The sequence below is a fragment of the Lytechinus pictus genome, chromosome 10, assembly GCF_037042905.1.
Source record: "Lytechinus pictus isolate F3 Inbred chromosome 10, Lp3.0, whole genome shotgun sequence".
In the NCBI taxonomy this organism is placed as follows: Eukaryota; Metazoa; Echinodermata; class Echinoidea; order Temnopleuroida; family Toxopneustidae; genus Lytechinus; species Lytechinus pictus.
This window is the reverse complement of record NC_087254.1, coordinates 18,642,922-18,652,998: the sequence shown is the minus strand read 5'-3', so window position 1 is coordinate 18,652,998 and position 10,077 is coordinate 18,642,922. Positions and strand designations below refer to the sequence as shown.

Sequence of the window (10,077 nt, the reverse complement as noted above, 5' to 3'; positions counted from 1 at the left end):
GAACCATTAGCGTCGACCGGTTTATCTCTTGATCTAAAAAGCCTGCAATGGTCATTAAATAAGAGTGCTGGAGAAAATTTGGGAAAATGGAAAGAGAGGGGAGATAAAGAAAGAGAGGTAGATAGGAGAAAAGGATGAAAAGGACAAAGGCAGCAGAGCTAAAGCATGTCTAATGATTTCACAAAGGGTCATCAATGTGATTTAAACCAGTATCACCTAACATTGAGACCTTATACATGTACGTGAGAATTTTCAACTGTTAATTCCTTGTGAAATTGTAGCGCTACCTTCCATTTTTTTTTATCTTTGTCATACCGTTCCCCTGCATTTTCTTAACATCAAACGCCATTTGGAGCGCTGTGGCCAAGTGGATTAGTCTTCTGACTTTGAAACAGAGGGTCGTTGGTTCGAATCTCAGCCATGGCGTAATTTCCTTCAGCAAGAAACTCATCCACATTGTGCTGTACTCAACCCAGGTGAGGTGAATGGGTACCCGGTAGGAAGAAATTCCTTGAATGCTTGAGCGCCTAGGCAGCTCAGCTAAAGCCGGGCCCGCTGTTTGAACAGTTTTCGAAACTGAAGTGGCTACCCTTGGTAAATATACCTATATTATTATTAGTATTTGCGTATTTCAGTATCCATCAGTATGATTATGGTCACATTTACTAGAACTTATGACCCGTATCGATCAAAACTTAAGTTATCTTCAATGACATACAATAGATCGTTTTGTAACAGGTGAATTGTCGTGACTGTAGCATCAGTGGATTCTATATAAGCGTTCCTATATATTGCGTTCGATTCATTCTACCAAAGACCTATTATACATGGCCTTAATTATTGGGTTAATACATTTAAAGTCTTGTCCATGTGAATATTGTCTCAATACCATTCCGCTCGCGTTTGATCTTATGAGATGATCAAATGCCAACACCTTTATTTGGACCTTCGGAATGGAGTCGCTGTGTTTCTAGGCTAGTTGCGGCAGCCGACATGACTGTATTATGGGTGCTTCCTATCGTTGTCAGATGTTGTAGTACTAGAAATCAGCCTCGTGAAAGTTAATATCCTCTTATTCAACACCTTGTGGTTTATTAGGGATTCATTCAATACAATGAGACCGAGAATTCATTTCCCGGTGGCTTTTTAACTTCATTCAGCTGTAAAGAATGCCATGCAGGTGCACTAATAAAAATGTGCATTCCTAAACAAAGGTAACAGTCTACGAGGTTTTATATTTCAGCACAAATCTGCATGTTTGAACCACACTTCCATTTACTACACCTATTGCTATAGCTCTATTTGCAAGAGCAAATGACAACATGGGAACAAAATAATGATGAAAAATAAGTCATCACCACCAAGAGTAAGAAAAATATGTTATCATTTGGAATTCAATTTTTTGACAAGATGTAAGATGTTTTCATCATGGTGGAAGGCGAATAATTTACATTTGCTCTATTTTTGTCAAGTACATCGTTGAACTAAATGGTATCTATCTGCGTTATGAAAGTTTGATATGGCAATCCCGAATGATAGGACATTTACCTCTTTGAGATTACATCTAGATCTGTTTGCCACTATTCCTCAGGGGTCAGGGCATCCTTAAAGCCAGCATGAAGGTGAGTATGGGTCCAATGTCGAAGCAGAGACACCAAATACCCCATCTGACCAAAGTGATACCCCCATTTCCTTAGGGCTTTACGATCCGATTCAATTACTTCTATACTTCACTTTGCGGATGATGGGCACGATGGGGGTGAGAAATATGAATATCGACGCGTGAAAAATCCGGGGTAGTTAAGATACGCTTCCAGGCGTAATCCCATTAAAAGACTGTGCAGCATGTATGGGGGAATTTTTTTGTACTTCCAGGGCAGCTATGGAGAACCGCTAATTTAAGAAGTATTGTGATTCCTCTAAACTGGTGCTAAACTCGGTTAAAAGTATGTAAAGTGATTATAATTTCATATAATTAGTTTATCCACATGTATAAACTATTCTCCAAGCGGACCTTTCATAATATGATCAATAATAACTACCCTTTTCCATTTTACGGTCAAATGCTGATCGCCTGGCTAAAGGGAAAGAGGTCCATTCCTCAAATCTTTAGTACGATTTAAAGCTCCTTATAGGTATGATATGGCAAAGGCTTGAACCCATGACTTCCCGTTCATGATGTGGGCTCTCAATTGATCAGGTAAAACTGATTCCTGCTAATCTTGAATAAGGTTTACCAATTGGGAATAGCTCAGCCCCTAAAGGACAATGATGGTTAAGAGTAATGACATCTGGTGGGGAATCACATAAATCAAGTAAACTCGGTTTATTAAAAACAAACTTCGCTTTTACTGTCTTAGGAAAAGCAAATATATGCATGGTCTAAAATGGGTGATATCTCAAATGAACGATAATTAACCATTCAATCTTAGTATGATAAGAAATCTTCGGTGAGGAAGAGGATAGAGTCTCAAGAAATGAACCATCGATCACCAATTGAAAAACTAACCTCCCTTCTCAGTCTTTTTCTGCATTCGGCAAAGGAAAAAACAAAGTTCACAGAGAGATCACATGAAAAAAGGTTTAATCAAACGGACAGTTCATTTTTTTAACATCAAACCCTCCTTCCACGCCTCTAGTCGGAGCGTTGAAGCAAACAGAATTACTCAAAAAGACAGATTACATCACATCGAGAGTCCAAATTTGTGGACATCGGGTTTCTTTTTTTTTCTGCTCTGAGAGCGTATGATAGTAAGGGTCCGCTAAAAGATCACATCAAACAAATAAACCAATTTTGTTCAGATGAACATCTCAAAGACGTGTCAGTCTAGACGTCGTCAGCAAACATTCACGGGCGATGAACTTCATTTGATTAAAGGGTGATAAAACAACCCTGTAAGATTCATGTGACTCTGTTAAGGATTGGTGGACATGATTCTCTCAAGAAGCTGTAAGTCAAGAAATAAAGGAAGGAGTTCTAATTTTCTTACTTAACTTCCTCTACCAAGACATAGCCAGATCCTTGTGATGTGACTTGTTAGTCATGATCAAAAGCGTATCATTGAACAGTCACCATCTTGTTAACTTTGCAGCCTTCTAATTTGTCCTAGTTTATTCCATAACACCCTCAACCATGTCAACCATTTCCGTTTCTTTATCTGCATATCCATTCCTCTCCGTTATACTCCTCTCTCCCCCTCCCCTCCCCTCCCCCTCTCTCTCACCCTCTCTCTCTGTCTGTCTCTCCCTCTCTCTCTCTCCTCTCTCCATTTATATATTACTATAGGGCATTTCCTCGTCGTTGTAGGGGGAACATCTCCGATCGCCCTTAAGCTGCACCATTGGTTTCAAGCAGACAGGAGATGGCCCATTGCAGACGACACATATTTTACCCGCCCAATTAAGTGAATTGCCTAATTTGATAGACGACATGTCCGATTTGTTCTCATGCATGGTCCAACCCACACACACCGATAGCTTGATAAGGTGGGTAACGCCAGAACAATGATCGATAAGTATATCTAATACAGCAATTACAACCAAATTGTACATTGGAATATGATCGACAAAATATAGACTTCCATAAAACATATTTCAAAATAAAAATCGGATTATCTGAGTCAAATGGCAAGGTTGGCTCTTTGGCAAAACTTTAAGTGAGTTTGATTCTTTGATGGAATCATGTCCCTATAGGATCTCGAGATATGGCGCCTATTCCGTCGTAAGAAGAACATATTCCGAAATAAAAGCCCTGATGGGAGTTAGTTAATCTTGGGTTTGTGACATTGATGACTTCCACGATAGGCACATTTCATCCCCGAATCACTTTCCTAATTGGACGAAAGATATGGGCATTTTTCATTTCCTTTAAAGCCCTATCACGCTGAATGGTCCATGTATTGTCACATCATTTTACAGTTTGCACATAGTCATGACAATATCATTATGTTTACGATGGAATTCGTGCCTGGGATTTTTTTTTCGAAAAAAAAATGTGTTACGACTTCGATATTGACTGTCTTCTCTTCGCTCTTCGGTCAGTAATAAAAGGTCTAAAATCTGTTAAGTACCAAGAAGTGTTCACTGCTGGGGCATTAATAGATGATAGACGTCATAATGTGATAAATTGATATCCTTGTTTTGGCAGAATAATGTAGTTATTATCGAAATTCTAGTAAATTCTAGTCTTAAAGACTAAGTCTTGATTATCAGATTCATTTACAGAAATGATGTTTATTAACCTAGCTCAAAATAAAATGTACATTGAAAAAAAAAAAATAAAGATGTCCCAATAAAATCTCTCTTTTTTCTGGTAGGGATGTTCTAAAACATAAACATATGTACGAAACATACAGCTATGGATGTAAATGAAGATGGTCTTATGTAATGTAGAAAATTTTACAACCTAATATAAATAATTGAGAAATGACAGACATGAAATTCTGGTTAAGTTTGACGTGGTTATTCGTGGTAAATGTTTGACGTAAAATGGTGTTCATTGTTATCGGCATTAGATATGAACATAGGAGTATCACTGCTTTTCAAAACACTTCCAGTTGCATACCAATAATAAATCGACAAAAAAGGGGGAAAATGTGTGAAGTTCTGAGTTTACTCAATCCTGATATGCGCTCACTGCACAATATCGATGAAACTTCCAAGCAGTCCGTAAAATACTTGGGTCAAATTAATTCTTGTGTACTGCTTTCTATTTAACTAATCGATTTTTTTTTATAACATGAAGAAGAATAATCAATTTTAGAGATGAGCCAATTTTCAATTTTTTGTTTTTTTTTCTGACCAAATTACTATTTTTTCTATTTACAGAGAACCTTCCCTGGCGACCTTCTGTTGGTGTTGGGGTGGATGGTCACATAGAACGTGATTTCAATGAAAATGAAATAGAACACTCCTCTATGAGTGAAAAGAAGATATCCAAACTCTAGATATATTCGTCCTCCGTCCCAGCAGTGATCATTATAAACCATTATCCCAATCCATCTAAATCATTGCAGCAGACATGACACTTGATCACTTCATGTCAATTCGTTTGCTTGCAGATGTACAATTACAATCTGGAAAAAGACAAACTGCAGGCAGGCAACATTCGATGCATTATTGAATCATGAAGTGTGACATGTCTGTTTCCGCCATCAATCGCTAGATCGAAAACACTTGCTGTAAAAAGTGGTGGAGCACTTCGAGTATGAGGATGGGTAGAATCACAGAGGACAGGGGGATCTGTCAAAATTTTGGACAAATACGGCAAAGTGCGTTATCACGGCCTGAAGATATCAGTGGATTATAGAGAAGACCCTCTTCTGTAAAACTTCCCACTTTCTTCCGCATTGTTCTGGCACTGTAGTCCATTTAAGATCTTCGTCTCAGTGGATGAGCGTGTACACATCATTCTTTATATTCAATTTCAAATTGTTTCGGCCTTAGTCGTTTGTGCCGTGTAGATGTAAGGTTTTCCTCTGATAAAGATCCTAAATCCTATAATAAAATCCGGTAATGCTCATGTAAAGACAACCTTGAGTGTACTTGAATGTATTGCCCCCCCCCCCCCCCCAAGCGTGTACAATTATTCCAAGCATATAGGGAAATAGCGTGTTACTCATTTGGATCATGGACATCATTACAAGGAGAAGGAAAAATACCCCTACCAAGACATGCCGCTACATCACCCTCCATGAAAAAAATGATGATACTGCTCAATCATTCCTCGACCACGATAGTACATCGACATGGAGAACTAGGATACTTCTACCGCAGTAATACTGCCAATTTGGCATCCACTGCAGTTCAATAACCATATGTGTCTAAGTCAATTCATCGACACCCATTTTCCTTTGGCTAATGTAAGTGAACTATTGATGTATTATATTGTTCTTGTTTTATTCACAAACGCACTCATTTAAATGTATAAATGTCTTTGAAAAAAATGACTTTAACTTAATGACCTACACAATAATTATACATTGATCTCATGATTATCTAAGCTCAAGTATATCAAAACTGTAACTGAATCGATTTACTGTTTATTGTATTGTTTTCGCTTACTGAAACAATTTTTTTTTATTACAAAAATCAGTAGTGCCGTTATTACTAATTTATATAACAGTATTTTCCAATGACACAATTATTACAGTGTTAATGCCCATAACCGACGACACCATATGGTTTTTTTTTAATGTAATGGTAGCTAAAACTTTACCGAGTACAGTACAATTTATTAACCAATCTCGTAATGGACAGTTTTATCAGACATTTATTTTGATTAACTGATATGCAAAATGAAATGCACCGACTGTGAATGATGGTTAGGTTTACTGAACTTGTAATACATTCTGTATTTATGGATTCAAGGCCAATACGTTCTGTAAAAAAATAACTTTGACAGGACATAATATGGTTGAGGGAAGAATCGGTGAAGGATATTAAAAATAAACGAACCAATTAATCGGGAAGAAGACACCAATCATCTGTGTCACGTTTATGAGTAGTGTATATCTGGACGTTAGTTGTTCTTTTTTTGGAAAACCCTACATTCATTTATCCTACACAATGTACACGCTACATCTTTTCACTTCCGTGTGTGAGGGAGGGTGTGTATGTGTGTGAGGGTGTACACTCTGTGGGATGTATGAGTGTAGGATCTCCAAAGACAGAAATACTACCGTCCAGATCGAGACTAGTTTATACGCAGAAATGTTTTATGAAAGCGTTACAGGTGCATCTTTCACAACAGCTTTCTCGGGCACCCAATGCATTTCTCCATAATTTAGATTAAAGTGAGAATTAGTGATCAAAATACGCATGTAGTTACTGAATTATTACGAAAGAGAACATCCCGTGCGTGGTCACATATATCAGGATTATTTTTACAGCAAATCAAAATATGACATGAAATTATGCAATTCCACTACTTTTCTTAAATAAACAAAAATCTTAGATGGCTATTTCGAGACGGGTGTTTAAGTTGAATTTGAAATAGGGATATGTGCAACCAGCATTAAGTCTTTGTTTCGCTTGGTGTAAAACCCCGACTTGCAGTTCAGGGAGGAGGAATACCTACGGTAAAATATTTGGTATAGGCCTTGAATATGTCACATGCAAAATTAAGACTAATTTGTACGACCACGATGTCCGGGCAGTCAGGCATGCCGATAAAGCGGCAAATAAATACGACAAATTCATCAGTTATGACTGCGTGGTAAAAGAAGATACGGCCTGACACATATCGGTATGACCTGTGGAATAGATGTGTACGTGTGGCTTGGTGCGACACATATAGGTGTGTCTGTTCAAATGATAGATGGTTCCAGATGAAAGCATCCTTGCGGCCTATATAGCGTCGTATTCGCTTGATGGATGATCACGTTATAGGTCTTGAGTGATATTCCTCATGCTTGCACTATGTTCAATATGTCACCTATCGAAAAATGTTCATGTTCTATGATCATGATAGTCTTTTTATCTCAATGAAACTAAGTTATGCATGATTGGTGATATGTCCTTAGGATCAAATCGTATTCTTAATCCATTTTATTGAGATGAAATCCGATTATTGAATACATATTAGAATTAGTTACTTTCCTAGCTTCTGAACTTTAATTCATTTGTAAGATTTGAGTGGAGATATAGGTGATTCAGTCACACGACAAATATAAGTATTGTTTAACATCTTTAAACATTGGCAAAAAGAAGCGGCTGAAAACTGCTTATCTAATAAAAGAGAGCCAATGGAGTAAATTAGAAAGTCAAAATGGGGCCTAAGCTTTCGATCCTAGCAGAATCTTCGTCGGAGGCAAAATGACAAACATATAAAGTGGAACAACCACAATATAGACCACAAACAAGCTACAGCAACACTAGAAACAAGGAGACAAAAGGGGCATTAGTGAGTAGAGAAGACCAATCAGGTTAGTGAAGGGGATGAAAGAAAAGGAGTAGGCAGACACAAAGGGAAGTTAGTGTAAGTAAGGCCAGTAAAAGACCTCAAGCCACGAGGGATTAAGATAATGAGGCAGGCAACATCAAACAGGATCTGGAACAAAACAGTGATAATGGGATGAATAACAAGAGAATTTGGATATATTTATATACATATCACTTATAGATACATATTTACACTTACCTTCTTCTCTTAGTTTGTTTAATGCTTTATCATATATACTTATATGTCTTTTGCACATTATCAGTTGTTCCCCATTCTTTTCCTTTTTCCCCCACTCTTATGCACCAGTTTATTATGCCTTTCTTTGTAACCTGTTTGACCCACCTCTCACTAATTCTCTTGTTATTCATCCCATTATCACTGTTTTGTTCCAGATCCTGTTTGATGTTGCCTGCCTCATTATCTTAATCCCTCGTGGCTTGAGGTCTTTTACTGGCCTTACTTACACTAACTTCCCTTTGTGTCTGCCTACTCCTTTTCTTTCATCCCCTTCACTAACCTGATTGGTCTTCTCTACTCACTAATGCCCCTTTTGTCTCCTTGTTTCTAGTGTTGCTGTAGCTTGTTTGTGGTCTATATTATGGTTGTTCCACTTTATATGTTTGTCATTTTGCCTCCGACGAAGATTCTGCTAGGATCGAAAGCTTAGGCCCCTTTTTGACTTTATAATCTTTAAACATTGTAAGGGAAATAGATCTCAGTGCAAAAGTAGTTCACGATCCTTGTGTGCAAAGTCGTGGGATAGATGTTTGAAACGGATTCCTGGTGTTACAACCAGAATAAAACTATTTTGATCATTTTATTTTCCCCGGTCCAGGACCCCAACCAACGTTCATTTCCTCCAGTAGGCCTACGTATCTTTCCCTGCCTCTAAGTTTTGTAAAAGTAGTGAAAATTTCAAATTCCCTCCCGAATGTGGCACGAATTTTGAAAGTTCTTCATTCCGGCTGGTTCTGCTCGATTCCTGCTGATTCCGAATAAGTGTGATGGGGGTATATTCCTGCTGATTCCGAATAAGTGTGATGGGGGTAATATACCCCCATCACACTTATTCGGAATCAGCAGGAATCGAGCAGAACCAGCCGGAATGAAGAACTTTCAAAATTCGTGCCACATTCGGGAGGGAATTTGAAATTTTCACTACTTTTGCAAAAATGTCGTTCAAATACTTAGAACGTCCTTTGATCCCGCCTCGAATGATTATTGCACATTCCGGGTGTATTGACTGTCGAATGCAGCTCGAATACAGTCGGAACACAGGAAGAATATTAAAAATGCTGTTGGAATGCAGCCAGAATATTTAGAATGCAGTCAGAGAGCAGTCAGAATGCACTTCGAATGTCGTTCGATATTTCTCCACTTCGAATGCACTTCGAAAGTTTTGAACATGAGCAAAACATTCGGGCCGGTCACAAGAATGGACCCGAATGTCTGGAATGCACTCAAAATGCAGTCAGAATTTTTAGAATGCGCTTCGAATATCCAGGAATGTACCAAGAATTTTCATTCCGACGGCATTCCGGCTCATTCCGCCTCTATACCTCCGTCACACTTATTCGGAATCAGCAGGAATCGAGCAGAACCAGCCGGAATGAAGAACTTTCAAAATTCGTGCCACATTCGGGAGGGAATTTGAAATTTTCACTACTTTTGCAAAACTGTCGTTCGAATAAACCCCCGTCACACTAGAGGCGGAATGAGCCGGAATGCCGTCGGAATGAAAATTCTTGGTACATTCCTGGATATTCGAAGCGCATTCTAAAAATTCAGACTGCATTCAGAGTGCAGCCCAGACATTCGGGTCCATTCTTGTGACCGGCCCGAATGTTTTGCTCATGTTCAAAACTTTCGAAGTGCATTCGAAGTGGAGAAATATCGAACGACATTCGAAGTGCATTCTGACTGCTCTCTGACTGCATTCTAAATATTCTGGCTGCATTCCAACAGCATTTTTAATATTCTTCCTGTGTTCCGACTGTATTCGAGCTGCATTCGACAGTCAATACACCCGGAATGTGCAATAATCATTCGAGGCGGGATCAAAGGACGTTCTAAGTATTTGAACGACATTTTTGCAAAAGTAGTGAAAATTTCAAATTCCCTCCCGAATGTGGCAC

General features: G+C 38.4%; 1 long non-coding RNA gene across 1 annotated transcript; it reads left to right on the top strand.

Annotated features, from left to right (window-relative positions):
• The first annotated feature begins 258 nt into the window (after positions 1 to 258).
• LOC135155853 (uncharacterized) lies at positions 259 to 8,073 on the top strand. Its single transcript, XR_010294977.1, has 3 exons — positions 259 to 594; positions 3,287 to 3,486; positions 4,828 to 8,073. It is a non-coding gene; the product is annotated as an uncharacterized LOC135155853 (long non-coding RNA).
• Positions 8,074 to 10,077: the final 2,004 nt, after the last annotated feature.